Source organism: Triticum aestivum, chromosome 2D (assembly GCF_018294505.1).
Source record: "Triticum aestivum cultivar Chinese Spring chromosome 2D, IWGSC CS RefSeq v2.1, whole genome shotgun sequence".
Classification (NCBI taxonomy): Eukaryota; Viridiplantae; Streptophyta; class Magnoliopsida; order Poales; family Poaceae; genus Triticum; species Triticum aestivum.
In genome coordinates this window covers 279,983,419-280,008,280 of record NC_057799.1, presented here as the reverse complement: position 1 = coordinate 280,008,280, position 24,862 = coordinate 279,983,419, and positions in this window count along the sequence as shown.

Sequence of the window (24,862 nt, the reverse complement as noted above, 5' to 3'; positions counted from 1 at the left end):
GCCTTGCAAGCGTGTATGGCCCAAGCCCGAGGGCTCCTGTCGGTGTACCAACACATGGGTCCCTTAGTACCCTGACTTGTGCATAGGCAGATGTAGCCTTCACGACGGCAGGGCTTGCTGGAGGACTACTCTGAACAAGACTCAAGACTTGGTGTACAAGACCATGAATAAGACCTCAAGACAGGTCATTGGGAAGTACTAGTTTAGTATTTAAGAACAAGACTTTGGTTGCCGGCAAGCTACTTCATGGCAAGCGAAGACCCGTCAAGCTCCGTGTCGAAAAGCTCCCACCACTTGTCCCCCACACCACCTCAGCGACATGCTAGTCTCCTGCCAAGTAGGTGTCGAGTTGCCAGGTTGTTTGGTGAGCTCTGTCTGGGCATGTGTCACCTCGCCACCGAAGACACAACTTTAATGACATCCGTCCTAGAGGCGTGTCAAGCCAATAAGAGGTAGCTGGGTGAACGACACAGAAGGAGAGACAACTTTTGCCGGCAAGCTTCACCAACGCGACACCTCATGATACGTCTATGTCGTATCTATAATTTTTAATTGTTCCATGCCAATATTCTACAACTTTCTTATACTTTTGGCAACATTTTATATTATTTTTGGGACTAACATATTGATCTAGTGCCAATTCCTATTTGTTGCATGTTTTTTGTTTTGAGGAATATCCATATCAAATGAAGTCTAAACGTGATAAAAATTTACAGAGATTTATTTTGGAATATATGTGATTTTCGGGAAAAAGAATCAACACGAGACAATGCCCGGGGCCCCACAAGCTCGAGGGGCGCGCCCCTACCCAGGACACGCCTGGCAGGCTTACGGGGCCCCTGTAAGCTGATTGGCGACCATCTTTCGCTGCAAGAAAGATAATATCCGGAAGGAAATCCTCTCAAAATTTCAGCCCAGTCGGAGTTACGGATCTCTAGGAATTTCAGAAACGGTGAAGGGCCAGAAAACAGGAACACGAAATAGAAGAGAACAGAGAGAGGGAGAGAGAGAGAGGGGGGGGCTCCCGCTGTCGGCGTCAAAACCGGCGGATCTCGGGTACGGGGTCCGGAACAGTGCGTCTAAGGTCAATGGTAACAGGAGACAGGGGACACGATGTTTACCCAGGTTCGGGCCCTCTCTATGGAGGTAATACCCTACTTCCTGCTTGATTGATCTTGATGAATATGAGTATTACAAGAGTTGATCTACCACGAGATCGTGATGGCTAAAACCCTAGAAGCCTAGCCTGCATGACTATGATTATGATTCTTGGCCTCTACGGACCTAGTCCTCCGGTTTATATAGACACCGGAGGGATCTAGGGTTACATAAGATGATGCGGACAATCCTACGATCATCCCCATGTACACTCGAGCATACGCCATTGGACCTAAGGTGAACCCGTTCCTACATGCTTCCCCTCTCCACTCGTACGAGACATGGTTGCTATCTAATGCAAAGACGCTACATGTGCTTAGAAACCAAGGAGACGACCATGGAGATGCTCGAGGCATACACCAAGTCCACACGAAAGCAGATCAAGAAGTACCTCAAGTGGAGTCACCGCGGAGCTACAGCGGCCGGACATCCGGCAGGAGCCCGGACATCCGGCGCCACCAACCAGAAGAAGACCAAAGAGAGACAGAAGCCAGGCGACTCTACAGCGGCCGGACATCCGGCGCCCCGCGACGGGCCGGACATCCGGCGCCTGCCCGGAAATCCGGCGCACGCTATCCACAGAGCAGAAGAATCAGCCACTCCAGCCTGGACATCCGGCCCGAGGCCCGGACATCCGGCTCCTCGTGAGCCGCCGGACATACGGCCCCGGCCCGGACATCCGCGCCTGTCTGCGCACAGTGAACGGGCCAAGGGCCCATGTATCCCCCCTCTCACTTACCCCTTCATGGGCTAACACTATATATAGACCCCCTCCTCCTCCTAGTTAGGGTTAGCAAAGGATTAGCTCATTTAGAGATAGAGCTTTGCTCATCCATATCAGATCTACTCCACGAGAGAGACCGCGACCCCTCTTCGGAGAAGATCCACCTTGGATTCAAGACCTCCTCATGGAGAAGACCCCCATCAAGACCTCCTTACGGAGAAGAACCAGTTACCTCTTGTATCCTCCTTTGTTGGATTTGGATCTTGTATCTTACCTTTGTGTTCATCGATCTAGCGCATGTGTGATCTATTCTTGTTGGTTGAGTGATTTCTCTCGTGTTTCCCCTTGTGTTCATCACGTTCTTCGTAGGGATCCGCTCCTTTTGTGAAAGATCGGCCATCTAGGGTTCTGCTCTACATCATCTTGGATCAGAGCTTAGGTTTATCACGAATTTGGAGCCTCCCCGATGTGTTTTCTAGCCTAGTTTTGTTGATTTCATCCTAAATTCGAAAATCCCCACCAAAAAATAGCCCCCAATTTTTTTGTGATTTGTTAGTTTGATGATGTTTTGTTGAATTTGATCCGTGGATTTGCTTTGTTACTTGTGGATCTAGCTTTCCCCCAATTTTCCCCACTTTCCATCCAAGAAATCTCTCCAATTTTGCCCCCGAAATTATCAATTTCCGCCCCCAAAATCGAGTTCCTCGAGTTCATCCTTAGATTTGGAGCCTGGACATCCGGCCCGACCCCCGGACATCCGGACTTAGCCCAGACATTCGGCTCCTGGAGCGCTTTTTAGTGCGCGGTTCTGGACAGACAGCCCCGGAAATCCGGGCTCTACCCCGGACATCCGGCCCCTGTACATTTAAGCTTTTCCGTTTCACTGTTTTGTGCAGAACTTCCACATCCGGAGTCCGATTTTCGCGTTCTTTAGCTCGTTGAGTAGCTATTGACATCATCTATCCCTCTAGATAGGTCCCATCCCCATTTGAATCCATCAAAGTTTTGGCACTTTGGCATCTTTGCCTAGGGCTTCCAGCATAACTTCCGCATAACCACCACTGACTTCCGCAACCTAACCCATTTTGTTCCCCTTTGCATTTGAGGTTGTTTGAGTTGTGATTCAAGTCTCCTAAGGTGTTTCGGCTACTTAGAGATGGTTGCTTCTTCATCAACCACCACCACCACCATAACTTCTGCATAGGCTTACCCACAATACACTTCCGCCAACCCCAACTTAACCCAATTTTGTTTGTGTTGTGAGTTGCGTCTCCTAAGGTGTTTCGGCTACTTAGGGACCGTGCTTCGAACTCCGACACCGTGTATAGTTCACCACCTTACCCTCCACTTCTGCATTGCCTACTCGCAAATACCCATCATTGCATCTTCGCAATCCCATTGAGCTTCCGCAACCACCTCCACACCCAGCTACCACCATTTGACATTTGACATTTGAGATTTTGAGTTCGCGGTTTTTCCGTTTCCTAAGGTGTTTCGGCTACTTAGGGACGAGTATCCATCATCTTGGTATCTCCATCAAGATCACCGCCACTCATCATCGCCTCGGACGGTAACCTCCATATCATCTTGGTATCGTGGTATCCCTCCATTGTATATTCCCTTGCACATTGCATTGTTAACCCCTAGTCCATTTTGCGTCACTTGCCTATCGAGACTAGCCATTTGAGTATTGCCAGCAACGTTACTTGTGCACATTAGTGATCTACACCATACATTGCATACATACCATATCATATTGGTATCATATCATCTCGTGTGCCTCAAGTTTGTTCCCGCATATACACAATTGCTATCTTGGTTTGTGCACTGTGCAAAAGTGGCCATACACAAAAAAAACAATAAGCTTTTAAGCAAAAGAGTGAGCAAAGAAGCTTGTAAGCAAGTGCCATAGCATCATACCACATTGCATATAAGATTGTCATATACGATCATCTTGGATCAAACACCGGGAACCATACATACATAGCATACTTGGGATAGAAGTTTATCCATTTTTCATATCATAGGTTGTGCACAAGTGTCGTATCCGCCTATAGAGCAATCGTGCTAGCGTCTCTCTTGAGTTGTGCAACACGAGCGTTTTCTGTGGATTCCACATTTTGTGCTCATTCCTTGGTTGCACGACCCCATTTATCTATCCGTGTGTGTGTTTCCGTGTGCCATTCGTTGCTATTGATCTACTTGTTTCACTTGCGAATTTGTGAATCTCTTTCAACATTATTGACTCTTGCTAACATTTTGCATCAAAATTTTGTGCCACTATCCTCACCGAGCTCCACCATAAGCCTTACTTGTGTAGGTGTGAGAAACCGACAAGAATTGGTACCAATTGTGCTATTTCCTTGTTACACATTGAGTGATCATTGATCCATCTTCAACATCGGTCAAGGTACATTTGGTATAGTTCTTCTCTTTCTCCTACTCATATTTGCTCGAGTCTTGTGATGGATAGGCAAGGCATTTCATCTCCGGTCTTCGACAACAACGACGGCGCGAACAACTACATCACCAAAATATCCATCTTTGGACTACAACACGAAATGCAAGGCGCACAATCTACCTTGCGAGAGCGCCTCGACAACCTCGCCATCGACATACACCACTCCGAAGCAAGGAAAAGGGACTACATCGACACCAAGTTGGGCGAGCTAAAGGATCAACTACGAGACATGGTGGCCGACTACAAGTCTTCTTCCCCTTCATCATCCTCAAGGTGGCGGCGAGCAAGTCAATCATCTTCGGAGCACAAACACGATGCAAGCGCAAGTCGTCCACGTCCACATCTCCATGGCGACCACCATCACGTTCGTGATCCACATCATCATGAAGGGCAAGTCACCTCCAAGCATCTTGTGCACGACGACGACGAACAACATCTACTACGAGCTCAAGTACGACAACGACACCATCCTCATGAAGATGCTCCACAATCGCAAATGCACAAGTCCCAACAAGCTCTACTTCACGCCAAGTCCAAGCTTCATGAGCAAAAGAGAAGACCGCGAGACGAGCACCACCAAAACGGAGCTACGGCTACACCAACCACTTCGGCATCTTCGCCAAGTGTTCTCAAGGCATCTTCGCCTTTGGACGTATGGCATCTTTGCCTACTTCCCGTGAGTTCGCCAACATCGACATCTTCAACAACAAGGCGACCACCTACGAGCGAGGGCGACACTTCCATCTTCGGAAGCCCCTCAAGGAAGATGGCCGAGCATGGGAAATTCCTTTCGGTCATGGAGACAAGCTACGAGGTGCCACATCATATGGGCCTCCAACAACAAGACGGCGACAAGAAGGTTGAGCATGGGACTATCCCTTCAACCAAGGCGGCGATAGGAGTTGAGCATGGAGACATTTGCACCAACATCTCTCCGACACCCACATATGTGCCCCAATTGCCATGTGAGGACAGCCACCACCACAAGAGTGACATGAGTGACTCCACCATATGTGACACTGAGAGCATTTCCTATGAGAGGATGAGTGTGACCACCACTAGCCCCACACTTGAGAGCATGCCACACATCCTATGTGAGGTTGAGAGCCATTTGAGTGACTCCACCAACCATATGAGTGAGAGCATCATACCGGGAGTGAGTGAGCCACAACACTTAGTGAGTGAGGTAGTTGACATGGCACATGAGGCCACTATGATTTCTAACGACTTACCCTCTACTCCGAGTGTGTTTTCTTCTTTGGTGCTAGGTCTCCTACATGACGACACGCCTATCCTCGACGAGTCCATATCTCCAATGGGAAAACCGATGGCCATGGTGGATGATGATGAGCCCCCACATGGTACCATCAACTTGCAACCTCACCTACAACACATGAGCTACGCTCCAAAGGTAACATAGGTGATAGTGCTTTTCTTGTCCCACTAGTGGACTATTTTCCCAACGATTGCTTGCATGATGTTGATCCACCTATTCCCATGCTTCATGCTAGTGCGACTTCTTCATGTCTTGACTTACCAATTTATGATGAATATGATGATGAGCATGTTGAGTTGACTAGTTGTGATGCTATGATCCATAGGATATCATGTGAAAATTCTATTGGTCACTTCATGTTTGACAATCCATTGAACTTGTCATATGCTATGAGTGAGATCTCCCATATTGCTTCATTTCAATCTCAACATAGTAACTATGCATGCCCCATTAAGATAAATCCCATTTGCACTTATGGCATAGATGACGAAATGATGGTCATTGTCTTTTGTTTTCCATGTGATGATATTGCCATGCTTCCTTTACATGATTTGCGCAATTCATCTACTATGCCATGCCATGATCACATTGTTCCAAATATGCTTTGTTTTGGATGTTGTCAATATTCTCCATGTGATGTTTCTACAAATGCTCATGAGGAGACCCCCATAGTTTCCTCATACATATTAGGAGATTTTGATGCATTCCATACTTTGCATGATTCCCATGATTGCTTGCACCATATGCATTCCATGAATAACAATGCTCTAGATATTTCTCATGATGCATTACACAATTTGAGTCTCCATTATGCCATACATAACAACAAACCTCTCATGATGGATGACATGTTTCTATATCACGCATCTCATTTATTTGAGCATTGGCTATTTTGTGCTAACCAACACATCCACGTGTGCATCATGATGGATGATGTGTACATCTACCACGCACACACAATTTTCCCTTTGTCTTTGTTTTGTGTAGGTACTCACGTATACTCGTCAACCTCTCAATCCCAAGAGTTGACGAAACAAGCTCTTGAGAGCAACGCCGATTTGGGATCCCGTGGATTGTCCTTCCCACCATTCCCTTCGCGCAACGACTTCGTGCATTCCTTCTACTTGGCTCTCACAAGGCTATGGGCTCTATATCACTTGTTACTTTATGCCCATTGTATCTTGTTCACTTTGCATGTTAGGCCTCTTTACATGATTTTGCCATGCAATTGTGGCCCTTGCTTGCACTTACATGTGATTCACCATTATACTACTTCTATGTGTATTTGCTTGTTTGGTGGAGATCCTTGTTGCTATTGCCATGTTTATCATGTGTCTCATGCTATTGTTGATTCTTGTGTTGGGAGAGTCATGATGTTCCATTGCTATTTACATAGGACTTCTTGCCAATACAATGATGATACTTTCCTCATATCTTGCTTTCATGCTTGTGATACGTCATCTGCATTATATATGCCCACTATTTGCACACATGACATGTTTGCCATGATTCCTTCTAGTACGTTGCATCTTCGCACTACTAGCTCGCTTGACTTGAACTCTATGATTGCTTGCTTTGTTGCATCACCCATGTTCCATTACTCGCTTTCTTGGGTTGATGACATATATGCTCATGCCTCTCACATGATATATCTTGATCTTTGTCCCTTGTCTCCATTAGTTGCACCTCTCATATGCCATTATAGTGAGTGCACCCATGCTATGCTTATTGATCGTGGAGACTTGGACATATTACTTATGATGCATGCTTGCTTGTTTAAGCCTATTGTCTTCGGTTGTAGTTGCATCTTATGCTTTCATACCATACCACACCTTGTCCTTTCTTATGATAAGAATGATGAGAACACTTGTTGGGTATCTTACCACTCGAATGATAGGTGCTACATTTGCACTAACCTCATTTGTTTTTCCGAGTGTTTGTCATTTTCTTTCATTCTGAGGAATTCACAAGGCGGTACCATCGCGAGACATATTGGTCATGTGAAGGCGTACACGATGTGCAACACCAACATTTTTGACATCCTCATAAAGGTGAACTCATTCCCTTTGAGCCATTCTCAAATGTGCATATTGGATGGGCCATACTTTCATTGTTGTTTCCTTCTTCTTGTCTACATGATACATATATTGGATGGAGGACCGACATTGGATATGGACCCTTTGGACCTTCAAGTTGAGGAGTGCCCGAACTTAGTGGATGCACCACCGGACCAACACTTCTACCACGACATCGAGCTATGGTACAACACCGCCCATGACAAATTTGCATCTTATGCATGGATTGACTCACATTATGATTGCCTTGTTGCATCTTCCATTACTATGTCATCCATGATATATGAGCTTGTGCATTTTCTTAGCAAATTTGTTGTGATCTTTCTTGATGGCATATTCATACATCATGATCATATTGCCTCCCATCAATTGCATGATAACTTATTCATATTGAGCATCCATTGCCATATTCATGCTATTGATAAACCGTCTCACTATGATATCATTTTGCACCGTGGTTGCATTCATCATATTCACAACACATTTGTGTGCACAATGAATGCTTTTGCCCCCATGAATGCTTTACATCTCATTCCATATCATCTTGATAAGCTTCATGTGCTTTATCATGAACAATCTTGCCTCACGGACTCATTCTTACATGATGGACACCTTGTGTCCGCTAACGATTGTATTTCCAAGTGTTGTTTGTGTTTGCTCTTTTTGCATGTGTACCACTCCGAAGACACTTTGGAGTACTTGGATTGCGCCATGTTTTCCACTTCGTCCAACTACAAGTCCGTCCATGACAACCGTTTCCATGGTGATGAGGATTACGATCCGAGGTCAGATCTTCCCCAAGGGAGGGGAGATGATGCGGAGCATCCTACGATCATCCCCATGTACACTCGAGCATACGCCATTGGACCTAAGGTGAACCCGTTCCTACATGCTTCCCCTTTCCACTCGTACGAGACATGGTTGCTATCTAATGCAAAGACGCTACATGTGCTTAGAAACCAAGGAGACGACCATGGAGATGCTCGAGGCATACGCCAAGTCCACACGGAAGCGGATCAAGAAGTACCTCAAGTGGAGTCGCCGCGGAGCTACAGCGGTCGGACATCCGGCAGGAGCCCGGACATCCGGCGCCACCAACCAGAAGAAGACCAAAGAGAGACAGAAGCCAAGCGACTCTACAACGGCCGGACATCCGGCGCACTGGGACGGGCCAGACATCCGGCGCACGCTATCCAGAGAGAAGAAGAATCGGCCACTCCAGCCCGGACATCCGGCCCGAGGCCCGGACCTCCGGCTCCTCGTGAGTCGCCGGACATCCGGCCCCAGCCCAGACATCCGACGCATGTCTGCGCACAGTGAACGTGCCAAGGGCCCATGTATCCCCCCTCTCACTTACCCCTTCGTGGGCTAACACTATATATAGACCCCCTCCTCCTCCTAGTTAGGGTTAGCAAAGGATTAGCTCATTTAGAGATAGAGCTTTGCTCATCCATATCGGATTTACTCCACGAGAGAGCCCGCGGCCCCTCTTCGGAGAAGATCCACCTTGGATTCAAGACCTCCTCACGGAGAAGACCCCCATCAAGACCTCCTTACGAAGAAGAACCGGTTACCTCTCGTATCGTCCTTTTTTGGATTTGGATCTTGTATCTTACCTTTGTGTTCATCGATCTAGCGCATGTGTGATCTATTCTTGTTCGTTGAGTGATTTCTCTCGTGTTCCCCTCGTGTTTCCCTCGTCTTTCCCCTCGTGTTCATCACGTTCTTCGTAGGTATCCGCTCCTTTCGTGAAAGATCAGCCATCTAGGGTTCCGCCCTACATCATAAGATCGGTTACAGAGAAAGGAATCTTCATATTTGGACGCCAAGCTTGCCTTCCACACCAAGGAGAGTCCCATCCGGACACGGGAGAGAGTCTTCGGTCTTGTATCTTCACATCCCTTTAGTCCGGCCCATGTCCAACAGGCCGGACGCCCGAGGACCCCTTAGTCTAGGACTCCCTCAGTAGCCCCTGAACCAGGCTTCAATGAAGAGGTGTCGGATGCGCAGATTGTGTTCGGCATTGCATGGCGGGTTCCCCTTTCCGAATACTCCAAGATAGTCTTCGGATGCAACGAACGTGTCCGGATCTGCAACACAAGTACCACACACAACTGCAGAGAGTATAATATTTCACGATTCCAATCCGCTGACAACTTTTTGTAATGTCACATCACGTCTGCCCGGTCATTATTTCGAACCGTTTCTTGTCCTGCCGTTCCACGTTTCGAGGCGCGGTTTTTATTGGCACGTCTTGTCGAAGCAGAGATCGTGTCCCCTTATTGCGGGATTCCCATCAATACGAGCGTGGGTAACCCAACCGTTCCATTGGGATGATTCCTTAGGAATAGGAAGGTTTTCAGGCTTAGGAGGAGGCGTTCGATATCCGTTGCCTTTATAAAGGAGCCAAGGGTCGTCTCTTTTTATGCCGACCCTTTCCTCAGCCCTTCCAACTTTGAGTTCTAGCACCCAAGGTTCGACTACATTGCTTCAAGCTTCCCAATCATGTCCGGACCCAAACCACAGGGCCAATGGGTGGCTTCCTCTATTACAGAGGAGGACATTGCAAAGCTCCGTGCGGACAGATACCTGATCGCGGAAATCCCCCACATGCTTCCTTCTCGAGGATAGGTTATTCCTACTCCCAGATCTGGCGAGAGGGTTGTATTCATCTCCCACTTCCTCTGAGGGATAGGATTCGCTCTTCATCCCTTCGTCTGGGGGCTCATGTTTTTTTACGGACTAGATTTTCACGATCTAGCCCTAGATTCTTTCCTTCACATCTCGGCGTTCATTATCACGTGCGAGGCCTTTCTCCGTATTCCCCCACACTTCAGCTTATGGCTCAAGACCTTTAGTGTGAAGCCGAAGGCATTCGACGGGGAACAAGCGGAGTGCGGCGGTGCTACAGTGAGCAAGCTTACCAATGCTCTCTGGCCAAAAGGCTCCTTCACCGAAACTCCCAACCTATGGCAGCGGAGTGGTTTTACGTCACTAAACCCCGCGGTACCAAGTGGGCAGCTATAACTGTGTTCCGATCTGGCCCTCCATTACAGCTTGCATCATGGATTAATTGACGAACTACAGACTCTACAGAGCTGCATCCGGAGCCTCCTTGAGAAGGACATCAATCTTATCAACGTGATTCAAGTAATGCTGGTCCACCGGGCCCTGCCGTGCCAGCGACGGCCTCTCCGTATGTGGGAGTTCAATCCGGAAGGACCACAGACCCTCCAACACTTCTTCGGCACTACGCACAAAGGAATGTGGAAGTTGTTTTTCGGGAAACGAAAACAGTGGCCGGACACCACCGAGGACATGGCCTCAACATCAACCATCCAGATACCTCGGTAAGCGCTTGACTCCCGAACAATTTTTAGCTATGTATGCCGTAATACAATACTGAACAAACTATCTTCTTCCAGGGCTGGATAAAGAAAGCGGAGCGAATTAGGTGTTTGGCCCCCCTTCGCGAAGACTCAGCGGATCTCGTAGTAACAAGGATGCTGGCCCTGGCACCGTACCAGATGCCTATGAAGGAGGACAAGGTGGAGAGCGGGAGGACCAAAGGTGGCCTCCATCCCGAAGGTATATCAGACACCGTGTCCGGGGAGATCAAAATTCCATCGCCCGAAGACAAAAGTGAAGGAGAAGCCAATATCCCTTCTCCCCATGGTAAGAAAAGGGCCACCTCCGAAGGTTGGGAGGAAAAGGCTCCTAAGCAAGGCAAGATGCCCCTGTCGGGCGGCTCGGGCTTGGAGGATGACATCATCGCACAGTCCCACAGTGAGGACAAGCCTTTAGCCAAATCGTAAGCGAACAAGGGTGTTTTAAACATATCCCGTTCCTTTCCTGTTACCAAGGTAACATCTAGAATATTTGTTTTTGCAGCTCGGCACACAGTCTTCTTCAACAATCCTCTTCCTCGGGGGATCTCCCCCGGAGATGATGGAAAGCGAGACACCTCCAGTGGCTTCCTCGCCCAATAGGGCGGACGACTTCGAGGTGTCGTCCCGGAGGGTCTCTGTTGATCAACAATTGGTGCGAGGGATGATGAAGACACTACCCGAAGGTGATACTTTGGTAGCCCAGGGTCCGAGGGCCAACAATAAAGGCCCTGGACTGTCCGGCTTACAGCCGGAGACGACTCTAGGGACGAATAAACGGATCCCTTTGAAGGGAGGCCGTACTCCTACAGCAGCTTGCGGAGATCCATAAGCGCCGGATATATTGACGAACATGCAGCGACAGGCGTCCGTCTCAGAGGAACATCGTACCTTGATGGGTACGGTGGTTGAAAAGGTTCTGTCCGTGAAAAGCGGATTGAATGAAGCCTTCACGAGCCTGCTAAGAGGCTTCGAGGTTTGTACTGTAATATTTTCGATTGTGTTTTATTCACAAAATGCACCTGTGTATAGATAGTAGCCCCTGAGACTCTGATTGGCTTCCCAAGGGAGGCGATCAGAGGATGAAAAAGATATGCCTAGGAAATAATCTGATTAATTGGAACACAGGTTGTTACCTCCCTGGCTACTACCCGAACTACATAGGTTGCAGATCTGCAGTGGAAGATTGATGAGGCGGATGATGACATCACGCTTATCAACAGGCGGATTGACGAGGCGCAAGGTATGTTTTTTGGGGCAGTCATTATATGCACGTGCTTATAATATAAGCATGATGCTAAGAATTGTATACTGAGATATGCATGACTGCAGATGGTGCCGCCGCAGTTTAGATCCTTCGGGCTGAGCTAGCCCGGGCCAAGGAGCATGCCCGGATTAGCAATGTGGTTGCCGAAAAGGCATTTGCCGAGTTAAAGGCCAAATAGGCTGCTCGGCGCCAATACGAGGAGAGAATATCCATGATGGCGCTTGAGCTAAAGGATGCTGCTAGCCGCTGCGAATTTCTCAAGAAGGATAATAAAGCCAGAACGGATGATCTTGACTAGGCCTTACGAGAGGCGAAAGAAGCGCGGTCCGAGTCTAGAGCGGCCCGGGAGGAGATCCGGCAAGCTGGGGAGATCGCGGTTGGTAAGCCCTTTTTGTTACAAACTAAGTTCGGCGATCCGAATTATGCCCCGCTTAATCAAGTGTGGAGTTCTCCATACGCATTGTTGGACTTGTCGAATAGTGTCTCCGATGCGACGCAGTTTTTCCAAGCGCAAGAAGGATGTGCAACAGAAAAGTTGTTCTAGTCGCAGTTTAGCATGCCGAAGCGTCCGTTGTTGCTGAATGAACAGATGGCCCAGTGGGCAGAGCTCCACAAGATATCCGAATCTGCCATGAAGGATGTCGTGGTCCGGCTGTGGCCGACAGAGCCAATTCCGGATAGTTATTTCGGTTTGGTGCAGCGACTTGTTGATGTGGTGCCGTGTATCGATGCCGTTAAGCGGTCAACATGCATTGAAGGTGCACGGATGGCCTTTGCCCGCGTCAAGAGATACTGGGCGAAGGTGAAGGCCACCAACGTTGCAGCGAAGAGTCCACCCAAGGGCAAGGACCACCACGCACCAGAGCATTATTTCGAGGATGTCTTAGAGGGTGCCCGCTTGATAGAGGGTCGGTGCTCGAAAGACATGATATTCGAGTGAAATGTATTGAAATTGTAAAAGACAATATTATGATATAATAAAGCTATTTTTCATTTTAGTGTCGCCTAAAAGCTTTGGTTCCTCCTGTGCGGCCTTTTTTGTATAATCTGAAAGTTTTCCAGTCGTCGGCTTCAGCCCCCTCGTAGAAAATACGGGGGTGTTCGGAAAAGCACTTGATCACTCTTAACCCAACGTCTTGGTCCATGAAGGAGGTGTCAATGCGGCGAACTAGGCAATCGGACTATAGGGCATTAACACTTTCACTTAGCCATAGGAGTTTTATGGTGGGTCTACGATATAGACCCTGGTATGTACGCGGCTATCCCAATACGGTGCGTTACATGTATGACCTGAAGAAAGGTCCTTCGTGTAATACGGAGGGAATCGCGAAAGATTCCGATAAGTCATCGAGTGGTTGACCAGCTCTCGCCGCATCATGACAGTCAGTTTTCGGCTTTCTCTACTGAGGTGTTTGACCAGATGAACCGAAAACGCAATCGCAGCAGTTCTTCCTTTACTACCCTAGCCGATAGAGAGGAATGTAAGGTAGTAAGCACAGGAGCCGAGCAACCCAACTATTGACCCAAGACATGATTTGGAGCTGATGCATATAAGGCCAAACTCGCAACGCCGAAGTATGCTATAAAGCTGTTCGGACTTGTTGGCAACTCATTTTATTCCCATACCGAGCCCCTGGCAAGTTATGTCAGGGTGCGTGTGTGAAACAACCAAAGGAGCAAAATTCAGTTCTTTAGAGAAAAGTGAATACTGGATACAGATTATGTTCACTGGAACCTGAGTGATATGCCAATCGTCATTTTATAGATAATAACGCCACAACCCCGGCTATTTGACATGCGAGGGGTCGACGGCTGAGGAAAAGGGCACTTTACAGGCTCGCAAAATAGAGAGTGCGGTCTACAAAAAGTTGTTTTGGACCTCCTGTTGCACGTCTGCGACGCCTTTCCTCGGTGAAGGGTCTCCTTAACAGGAGTAGCCTTTGGGTGAATGTATGAACCCGAACTCCGATAGAGTCCGTGAGATGACCAGCCTTTGAGCCACCTTTGGTAAAGGATAATGAAAAAGAAAGAGTAGTTAGAAAAGAAAAAGGAAGGAGGTTTCGGGAGTACTTGTAGGCCCGTCCGTATTGTGCTTCCGCCGATGCCCAGGGTATTTTAAGTGCATAGTTATGTATGCACGGTACATATTTCATAGGTATATGAGGCGAACGGCGGAAGCCGAACTGCTAGTCCAGCTCCAAAATTGGTCAGTCCTGTTGAATGGAGACCGGCGACTTAATGGCCGACAAGGTATGCGGTTTAATAAGACCGCTTTGTACTTCGGTTGAAGTAACCGTAGTATGATCCTCTGTCCGGAGGGAGCGCTTCTTATGCTCCCATGTAGAGGTGTGTGTCACGTATACCATGTTCAATGTTTTTACTTCGGGGGGAAATTGCTTCTGACCCCTCGTATTTGGTTGGTGAGTCTCTTCGTCGTCGCTATCACCGGGCGGCCTCTTCCCCTTGTGTTCGGCGTTGAGCTTGCCGGCCTATTTGAAGACCCAACAGCTTCTGTTGGTGTGATTAGCTGGTTTATCGGGGTTGCCATGAATCTGGCAGGGCCGATCCAATATCTTGTCTAAATTGGATGGCCCGTCTCTGTTTGCCTTGAATGGCTTTTTCCGTTGACCGGCTTTGGGGCCGCTGAATCCGGCGTTGACCGATGTGTCGTGCGTTCCTTCATTATCATTGCAAAATTTGTCTTTACTGCGTCCTGGCTTGCCGTTGCCGTCTCGGACTTTGGAAGTGCCCGGATCGCTGGCGCTGTTGCTTCTACGAGTGAGCCAACTATCTTCTCCCGCGCAAAAGCGGGTCATCAGAGCGGTAAGGGCTGACATGGATTTTGGTTTTTCTTGACCGAGGTGGCGGGCGAGCCACTCGTCCCGGACGCTGTGTTTGAAGGCCGCTAGGGCTTCCGCGTCTAGACAGTTGGCGATTTGGTTCTTTTTAACTAAGAACCTAGTCCAGAGCTTCCTGGCTGACACTCCGGGCTGCTGGACGATGTGACTTAAGTCATCGACATCTGGTGGGCGAACATCTGTACCTTGGAAGTTGTCGCGGAAGGCGTCTTCCAAATCCTCCCAGCTGCCAATAGAGTTTTCAGGTAGACTGTTTAACCAGTGCCGAGCTGGCCCTTTGAGTTTTTGTGGGAGGTATTTGATGGCATGAAGGTCATCTCCGCGGGCCATATGGATATGGAGAAGGAAATCCTCGATCCATACCGTGGGATCAGTTGTTCCATCATATGATTCGATATTCACGGGTTTAAACCCTTCTGGGAATTCGTGCTCCATTACTTTGTCTGTGAAGCAAAGAGGGTGTGCGGTGCCTCTATATCGGGCCACATTGCGACGTAGCTCTGATGGAGTCCGTCTGCGGTTTTCGGCTAGGGCGTGACTAGGCTTGTCATGTCCGAGTAGATAGTCGTCGCCGCGTGTCGGGGCACGTCCTCGCGATCCGTAGATCGATCTGGTATGTCCTGCTCTACTGTCCAGGTCCTGCCGAAGGTCATATGTATAACCCCGAGCTGTTTTATCTCTGCCTTTACGGTGAGGTGGGGCGGGCTGGTGTTCGGCTTGAGTTGCCGCTTTGTCCCGACCGCATGGTGGTCGGTTAGCCGCACTGTGCGATGATGGTATGGGCTCCGGCGCCTCATCATTGAACTGAGGTGGCAATTTGCGCTTCGGGTAACTTTTGGCTGGGCGCTTGAGGTCGTATTCCTCGGTTGCCAGGACCTCAGTCCATCTATCGTTGAGCAGGTCTTGATCAGCTTGAAGCTGCTGCTGCTTCTTTTTCAGACTCCTTGCAGTGGCTATTAGCTGGCGCTTAAAGCGCTCCTGCTCGAGAGGTTCCTTAGGCACGATAAAATCCTTGTTGCCAAGGCTCACCTCATCCTCGGAGAGCGGAAGATAATTACTGTCCTCCGAGTCTTCATGTATGGCATGTTCATCAGGGCTGACTTGCCCGTCTTCCCGTTCGTCCTGTTCGGAAGTTGCCTCAACGGGATCTTCATTGTCTTCGGCATCGTCCGGAGTATTGTTCTCTCCCATGCCGGTATTGCTGTCTTTTCCCCGACGTGACTTAGAGTGGCGCCGCTGACGCCGGTGCTTTGGCTGTGTCTCAGGAGGTTTATCCTCGACTGGATTTTCTTTGTCATCGTTGTTAGTTTCTTTAGGTGTATCCACCATGTACACGTCGTAAGAAGAGGTGGTCGTCCAGCGTCCGGTAAACGGCGGGTTTTGGCCCTGCTCCTCATCGGCATCGTCGTCCATACCATCGATGTCTTCAAAGCCGTAATCGAGCGTGTCGGTTCAGTCTTCGATAGTGGCTATGAAGTGGGCGGTGGGTGGGAAGCGAAATTCTCCATCATCAGCCTCCAGTTCGAACCGGATATAATTCGGCTATGATCCCCCCGCTAAGGATAGTGCTCTTAACGAGTTTAACACGTCGCCAAAGGCGAGTGCCGAAAAATGTCCACGGAGCTGAATTCAATGATCGATGACTGATCGAGCTCGACGCTCGTGGACGCACATGGTTCAGAACCTGTAGCCGGAAACGAGTCCAAGGCTCCGGTGACACAGATTCCACTCGAGGTTGGGTCTATGCGCGGCTCTGACGCTGCTGGGACTTCGGCATCCGTGGCGGGGTTGAGCTTCCCGTCCTCGGATGTTACAATCTTCTCCGGATCTAAGGCCAGGGCAGTTATAGGTGCTATCTCCTGGGTATGGTCTAATGACAGATTTAAGTCATGTTCATCATGGTGATGGGGAGCGGCTGCCGTGGTCTCAAGTCCGTCAAAGATCAAGTCTCCGCGGATGTCCGCGACGTAGTTCAAGCTCCCGAATCTGACCTGACGGCCAGAGGCCTAGCTATCGATCTGCTCCAGGTGGCTAAGCGAGTTGGCCCGCAGTGCGAAGCCGCCGAACACAAAGATCTGTCCGGGGAGGAAGACTTCTCCTTGGACAACATTGTTGTAGATGATTGAAGGGGCCATCAAACCTTTTGAGCATGATACAGTGGAACTCTCAATGAAAGCACCAATGTCAGTGTCAAAACCGGCGGATCTTGGGTAGGGGGTCCTGAACTGTGTGTCTAAGGTCGATGGTAACAGGAGACAGGGGACACGATGTTTACCCAGGTTCGGGCCCTCTCTATAGAGGTAATACCCTACTTCCTGCTTGATTGATCTTGATGAATATGAGTATTACAAGAGTTGATCTACCACGAGATCGTGATGGCTAAAACCCTAGAAGTCTAGCCTGCATGACTATGATTACGATTCTTGGCCTCTACGGACCTAGACCTCCGGTTTATATAGACACCGGAGGGATCTAGGGTTACATAAGATCGGTTACAGAGAAAGGAATCTTCATATTTGGACGCCAAGCTTGCCTTCCACGCCAAGGAGAGTTCCATCCGGATAGGGGAGAGAGTCTTCGGTCTTGTATCTTCACATCCCTTTAGTCCGGCCCATGTCCAACAGGCCAGACACCTGAGGACCCCTTAGTCCAGGAATCCCTCACCCGCCCCTCCGCCGCCATGACGGCCATGGACCAGAGGGGGAACTCTCCTTCCATCTAGGGGAGAGTCTAAGAAAGAAGAAGAAGAAGAAGAAGAAGGCGGGGCTCTCTCCCCCTCTCTCCCGGTGGCGTTGGAACGCCGCCAGGGCAATCATCGTGACAACGATCTAGACCAACAACTTCGCTGTCGTCACCACCAACTCTCCCCCTCTATGCAGCAGTGTAACACCTCTTCTCCCCGCTGTAATCGCTACTTAAACGTGGTGCTTAATGCTATATATTATTATCCAATGATGTATGGCAATCCTATGATGTTTGAGTAGATTTTTTTTGTCCTATGTGTTGATTGATGATCGTGATTGGTTTGAGTTGTATGTTTTCTTTTGGTGTTGTCCTATGGTGGCCTCCGTGTCGCGCAAGCGTGTGGGATTCCCGTTGTAGGGTGATGCAATATAGAGATGGTGATATGTGGGAGGTACTAGTGAATGATTGTGGTTTAATAAGAATATTGGTGTTAAGGTTTGTGATTCCCGAAGCATGCACGTATAGTCTCTCGTTATGCTAAGAAGTTGGAGCATGATTTATTATTGAGTGTCTTCCTTTGCGTGGAGGTCGGGGTGCGCGATGGTTAACTCCTACCAACCTGCCGCCTAGGGGCATGCGTAGTAGTACTTTGCTTTGAGGGCTAATAAACTTTCGCAATAAGTATGTGAATTCTTTATGACTAATGTGAGTCCATGGATTATACGCACACTACAAAAAAGTACACTTCCGTGATGATATGTGTTTGTCACAGTAGGTCGCGTTTTTGTCATGCATGTACATCCATGACAAATTTATGACAGAATCAAGATAGTCATACCTGTGCTGTCGTAGAAGTGTTCCCTGACATTACCAAAATTATCATCACGGAAGTGTCCACTTCCATGACGATAAATCATGTGTCACAGAAGTGCTTTCGTCAAGGGTGACCGACACGTGGCATCCACCGTAACGGAACACTGTTAAGCTATCGGGTCCGGTTTTGGATCCGATAACCCGTTAACAGCCCCGACCAATGGGGATTTTCCACGTGTAAAATCATCATTGGCTGGAGGAAACACGTGTCGGCTCACCGTTGGGACAGATGTCATCCACTCATTGGACCCAAAGCGCCTATGATATGTCGACACATGGCACGGCCCAACAGAGGCCCATTCCTGTGAAAAGGCCAGCCCGTTTGACTTGGTAAAAAGGTGGCGGCCCGGCCCACGGCAAGCCTGTTAACGGCCTGTTCGCATATAGCCCATTTAGAGTCCGCTAACCCAGGGCCCGTTTACGGCCTAACCGAATTAGGCCCAGTAGCGTCATCTGGGCCGTCCGATATAATTCCAGCCCGTTTTAACTTCCGGGCCATGTATGGCCCATGACGTCTTTCGACCCATATGAGGCCCTTATTACTCTCGGTCCATTAACGGCCCGTGGTAAAACTGGCCCGTAATGAACAGTGTATCACTTTATACCCATTAACGGCCCGTGGTGAAACTGGCCCGTAATGAACAGTGTATCACTTTATACCCATTAACGGCCCATTATTCCGTTGGGCCGTTTCCAGCCCATGTTATCTTTCGGCCTTCTCAGGGCCCATTTGTTCTTGGGCTCATTTCCAGCATTCGGTTACTTACGACCCATTACTGTCATTTTCTGCTTGTGGGCCAAATTCAGCCCGTGCTTACAGTCGGCCCGTTTGTGGCCCGTTAATATGTTGGGTCGTTTTCATAGCGCCATCAAATACTGCCGATTAACGACGGCCCATTATGGTCGGCCCATGAACGGATGATTCCAACTCTAGCCCGTTTACGGCCATAAAGCGGCATGTTATTGGCCCATGTTTGGGCAATCGATCATACGGCCCATAGAAGGCCCATTGATAATACGGCCCGTAGAAGGCCCATTGTTTCTACGCCCCGTAGAAGGACCATTGTTTCTACGGCCCGTAGAAGGCCCAGTGTCACTACAGTAAATATGTAGCCCATGGTTATTGTGGCCTAGTTAAAAAAAGGTTATTGCGGCCACTAGCAAACCGCGGAAAAAGGACATCACTGACTACAAGCAAACAAATAAATAAGACAACAAGGAAATAAATAAGCAAGCAACTTACGCTAGGCTATCACGGCTATTACACATATTACATCCACTGGGCATCAAAGTTCGCCACCAGTGCAAATATAGGGAACAAAGCAGCATATCATATACACTAGTTGTCAAAGTTGGCGACCAGTGCAAATAAACGCCGCAGCAAAACATGTCCAGAACTGAAACCACTTCAGAAGATCTCAAGAAACAATATCCTGGGTACCCATAATGCTGGCAAGATGCTTAGCAAGCTTATTAACTTTCTCTTGTTTGGCGCTTAAATCCTCCAGTGCTTGCTGTTGCACCAGAAAGTATGCATCTGAATTCTGCAGGGACTTCCTCAGTCCTTCAGCTTCCTGTCGCAACACATCTGATCAATGTCTTTCAACTTGAAGCTGAGACTTAAGAAGACGAACTGATTCAGGCAGCGAGTTCGAAGAGCTTGTGCTAGCGGTAGTGGCCAGTAACTCGAACACTACATCAAGACAGGACTTCTGGGTTCTCTCACTGTCGTCAAGGTGGTTTTTATCAGCTTTCTTGGAGACCAACAGGGATGTCTCACTATCTTGAACCTTATCTGCATTACTTCCTTCACCATTGCATAACGGGGTACTGTTCTCCAATATTTTGTCCGCATTCTAAAAGAGAAACAAGCAGACACATCACAAGTTCGCCATGTTGTATATGAAACTCATTTTGGTAAATCAGTTCAGTAGTAAAGTGCACAGGATAACAGCATGAAACAAACATATATCTATGTACCATGGTCACTTTATGGTCTATATCATTCTAGTTTTTGTTGCCAAATCAAGATAGAGACACAGTTCAAATAATATTTGTTCAAGACAAAGCAGAATAGACAGAATATAAGTGTGGGAAACTATAAAGACACTTGTAATGTGCATGACATGAGAACATAAATGTTTATTCAATTGAAACTGAAATCAATATAGAGCAAGTTACAACAGCAAACTAGTTAAAGAAACAAGTTTAAAACATACCTGTTGCGCCATTGGAGTTTCAATTCCATCCTTCAAATTTGAAAATAGTTGATCTGAGTAAATACAGTGATGCAAGAGCAAAGGAGTATGAACCATAGCTACAGACCTGACCTGAGAACAATTCTTCTTCTCCTTTAAGCCTTGAGTTGGGATTCGGAGTGGTGGTCCTCGTGCTTTGGGCACTGCAGTTCCCTTACTAACTGCTTGTGTTTGGGTGCTCTGTGGTGGAGATGGTGCTGTGTCAACTGGAACTGGGTTACTATCTGCTAGGGTTGGGGTTAGAAGGGGTGTAGCTGGTTTTCTGTCCAACTGGGTAGGGGTACAATCTGCGAGAGTCTAGGTTATGTGTGGTGGGGCTGGTTCTTGGGCGAGTACAACCGTGGTTCTATCTGCATCAACTGGTAGCACTATCTTTTCTGAAGACCGTGTTGTTACTCCCTTAGATACTGCCATCACCCTCTCCAATTCAAATGGCTGATAAACAAGAAAAGTAATTGAATGTACAGACATTGTATGATAGACAGGTGCAATGGATAGTGGGGAATAAAAGAGGGCATGAAATAATTCACATTTATGTTGTCTAACCAAACAGGATAGCATGACACAATTTCACATATATGATGGTTAACTAAACAGGATAGCATGATACAATTTCACATTATGATGGTTAACTAAAAAAGATGGAAAGACATAGTTCAAAATATGATGACTATGTAAATAGGATGACATGATATAACTATATAATGTGTTTATTAAATAGGTTGGCATGCCATAATTCACATACATGCCGCCTATGGAAACATGATAGCATGATATAATTCCGAGATAGAATGACATAATTCAAAATATGATGACTGTAAACACTAAACATGATGAGATGATATAACTATATGATGTCTTTATTAAATGGGTTGCCATGCCATAATTCAGATAGATGTTGTGTATGTAAACATGATGGCATGATATAATTCAAATATATGATTTATATAGTAAGCAAGTAAGCAGATGGCAATCCATATATGATGTAAAAACTAAGCAATGCAAGACAACATGCATGACATGGGTAATATAACCCTACCAAGTTTGAGCATAGACCTCAGGGGGGAAATAGGACTGGTCATCAGTCTCTGAATCCTCCTCTGAGGAGCTCTCTGTATCCAGCAAGATGTCTGCTTCAGCAGGTAGCATTGTCTGCTCTGAATACCTTGTTTTCACTCCAGATACTTCCATCACCGCTTCAAATGGCTGATGCATAGGAAGAGTAGTTGAATATACAAACGTTGTCGACAAATGGAACACGTAATACAAAAAAATGATAGCATGATATAATTCACATACATGGTGATTGGCTCAACAGCATGGCATTGCATAATTTACATATATAATGCCTTTGCAACAAGATAGCATTGCATAATTCACATATATAATGTCTTGCAACAAGATGGCAATGCATAATTCACATATATGGTAATTAGACACTAAACATGTGGCATTCACACAAAGCATGTCTAAACTAATCAAATGACATCACAATGCAAGACACCATACGCACGATATGAGCAACATAACCTTGCCAAGTTAATTAGAGCATACACCTCGGGGGGGGGGATAGGACTGGTCATCTATCTCTGAATCCTCCTCTGAGGAGCTATCCGTAACCAACGAGATATGCGCTTCGTCAGATAGCATAGTCTGCTCTGAAGACCTTGTTTTCACTCCAGAATTTTCCATCACCGTGTCAAATGGCTGACGCACACGAAGAGTAGTTGAATGTACTAACATTGTTGACAAATGTAATACGTAACAAAAAAAAGGATGGCCTGATATAATTCACATATAAGATGACTGGCTAAGCAGGATGGCATTGCAAAATTCACATATATGATGCCTGGCTAAACAAGATGGCATTGCATAATTCACATAAACGATGAATAAACTAAACAGATGGCATTCACACAAAGCATGTCTAAACTAAGCAGTTGACATATTTGATGTATAAAGTTAGCAATGCAAGGCACCATATGCATGATATAACCAACATCAGCATGCCAAGTTAGAGCGAAGACCTCATGGGGTAAATAGGAGTGGTCTTCTGCTTCTGAATCCCCCTCAGAACAGTTATCTTCCTCTTGATTACGATCCGAAATGGGTGGAGGGGGGCTGCCTTTGCGCCCACCATGGAGCGACGTCTGCATGAAATTTTATTTCCATGCAAGGCTCGTCTCTTTTGCTCTACATGTTCAGTTCCATTGTGTACAATAACTGACATGCATAGGAATAAAACATAGTGAGATTATGTAAGGAGTGCATGCAAAAATCCAGAGTGATGGTAGCAAACTGTGGATAGACCCAAAACCAATGATAGCAGGCAGATAATAGCTTTAGTTAAAAAATATAGATAATGGCTCCTTTAATGCTTGTTTGCACCCAACATGAAACTCATAGTAGACACCCGAGATTAACCAGATAGTAGACAAATAGTATTGATTGATGCCCCAATATGTACCCCACAACCATTTAAAAACTCAAGTTTCATCATAAGTTTGGACCTGACTCGGAGTCTAATAGGTGAACACGACGATAAAGTAGCATGTCATCATATTAAGCGATGCATAACGTAAGCAGACACGGAAGAGTGCGACCTCTCTTGCGTGTAGTCCTCAAGGTCATCTGCTCAGTTGATGATGGTAATGCAGTTGTCGTGGCTGCCGACGGCGGGGAAGAAGATCTGAGGCGGCGAAAGACAGTCTGGAGAGCGGATCCCTGTTGTGGTGAACCCTTCCATCGTTGGAGCAGCTGAGCTGGGGTGGAACACAGCACCGCAGGAGCAGGACAAATCACACAAGCTTTTCTTTGACACATATCTGTAATAGAAATAATTGTGTAAGGGCTTGTTTGAATTTGAGGATTCTAATAATGCAGGGATAGGAAATAGACAGGAATAGGATAGGAATGCACGTGCAAAACATAGAATTTAAAAACACAGGATTTCTGCCAATCTGGGTGTTTGGTTCACAAGAATTGGGAGATCACAGGATGCAAAGAAGCATGGTGAGATTAAGTCAAACCACAAGAAAATGTACGGTTATAATGCTATTATGCTACTATCTCTTAGTCTTGTGCTTCATGAATAGGAATTTGAAAAGGAGGACACGTGGAAATTAAAACTCCTACGGTTTTTCTTTCAAGGAGACACTAAAGGAACAAATCCTATAGTTTTCCTTTGCTCCATTCCTTTGCACCAAATTCATGAAAAGTAGTACCATACGAAACTTTCCAATTCCTATCTTTTTCATTCACTTTTCCTTTCAAGCACTGGCGATTCCAGTAGGCAGGCTTGAGCAAGGAAAAGCCTACACTAAAAAAATGTTTTTGTGCTACTTCTATTACTTTGGACCCAGGCCACTGCCCTACTAGCTCAACTCCCAGGGCCATCGACAAATGCACAGCTCAAACGCGTAGAGATAAATAATGATGTAAGTTGCCTGGTACCTCACTGCTTGTCATATAGTAGGATAAAATAATCGTATTTCCCGTTACTCCGTGTGCTCAGTGGACAATATATATAACATGTAGAGTAACAAAGGTATGCAGCGAGTGTACAACCTCTTTGGCGAAGCCATGTCGATCTCAGCGTGATTGCGTTGGCCGGAGAGGATGCTCCGGCTGACTTGGCTGTCGGAGGAGGGGAAGAAGATCTTAGGCGTCTGGAGATGGAGCCCGAGGTACTGCTCCGCTGTGATGGAGGGTTTCGTTGTTGGAGCAGCTCCGGTGAGTTGTACGACGCCGAGGCTGAAGCAGGACAAGAGAGACAACGTTAACCTGAGTGGAATTCTAATAGCATCTCCAATAGATGATGTAAAATACATAACCACAAAGT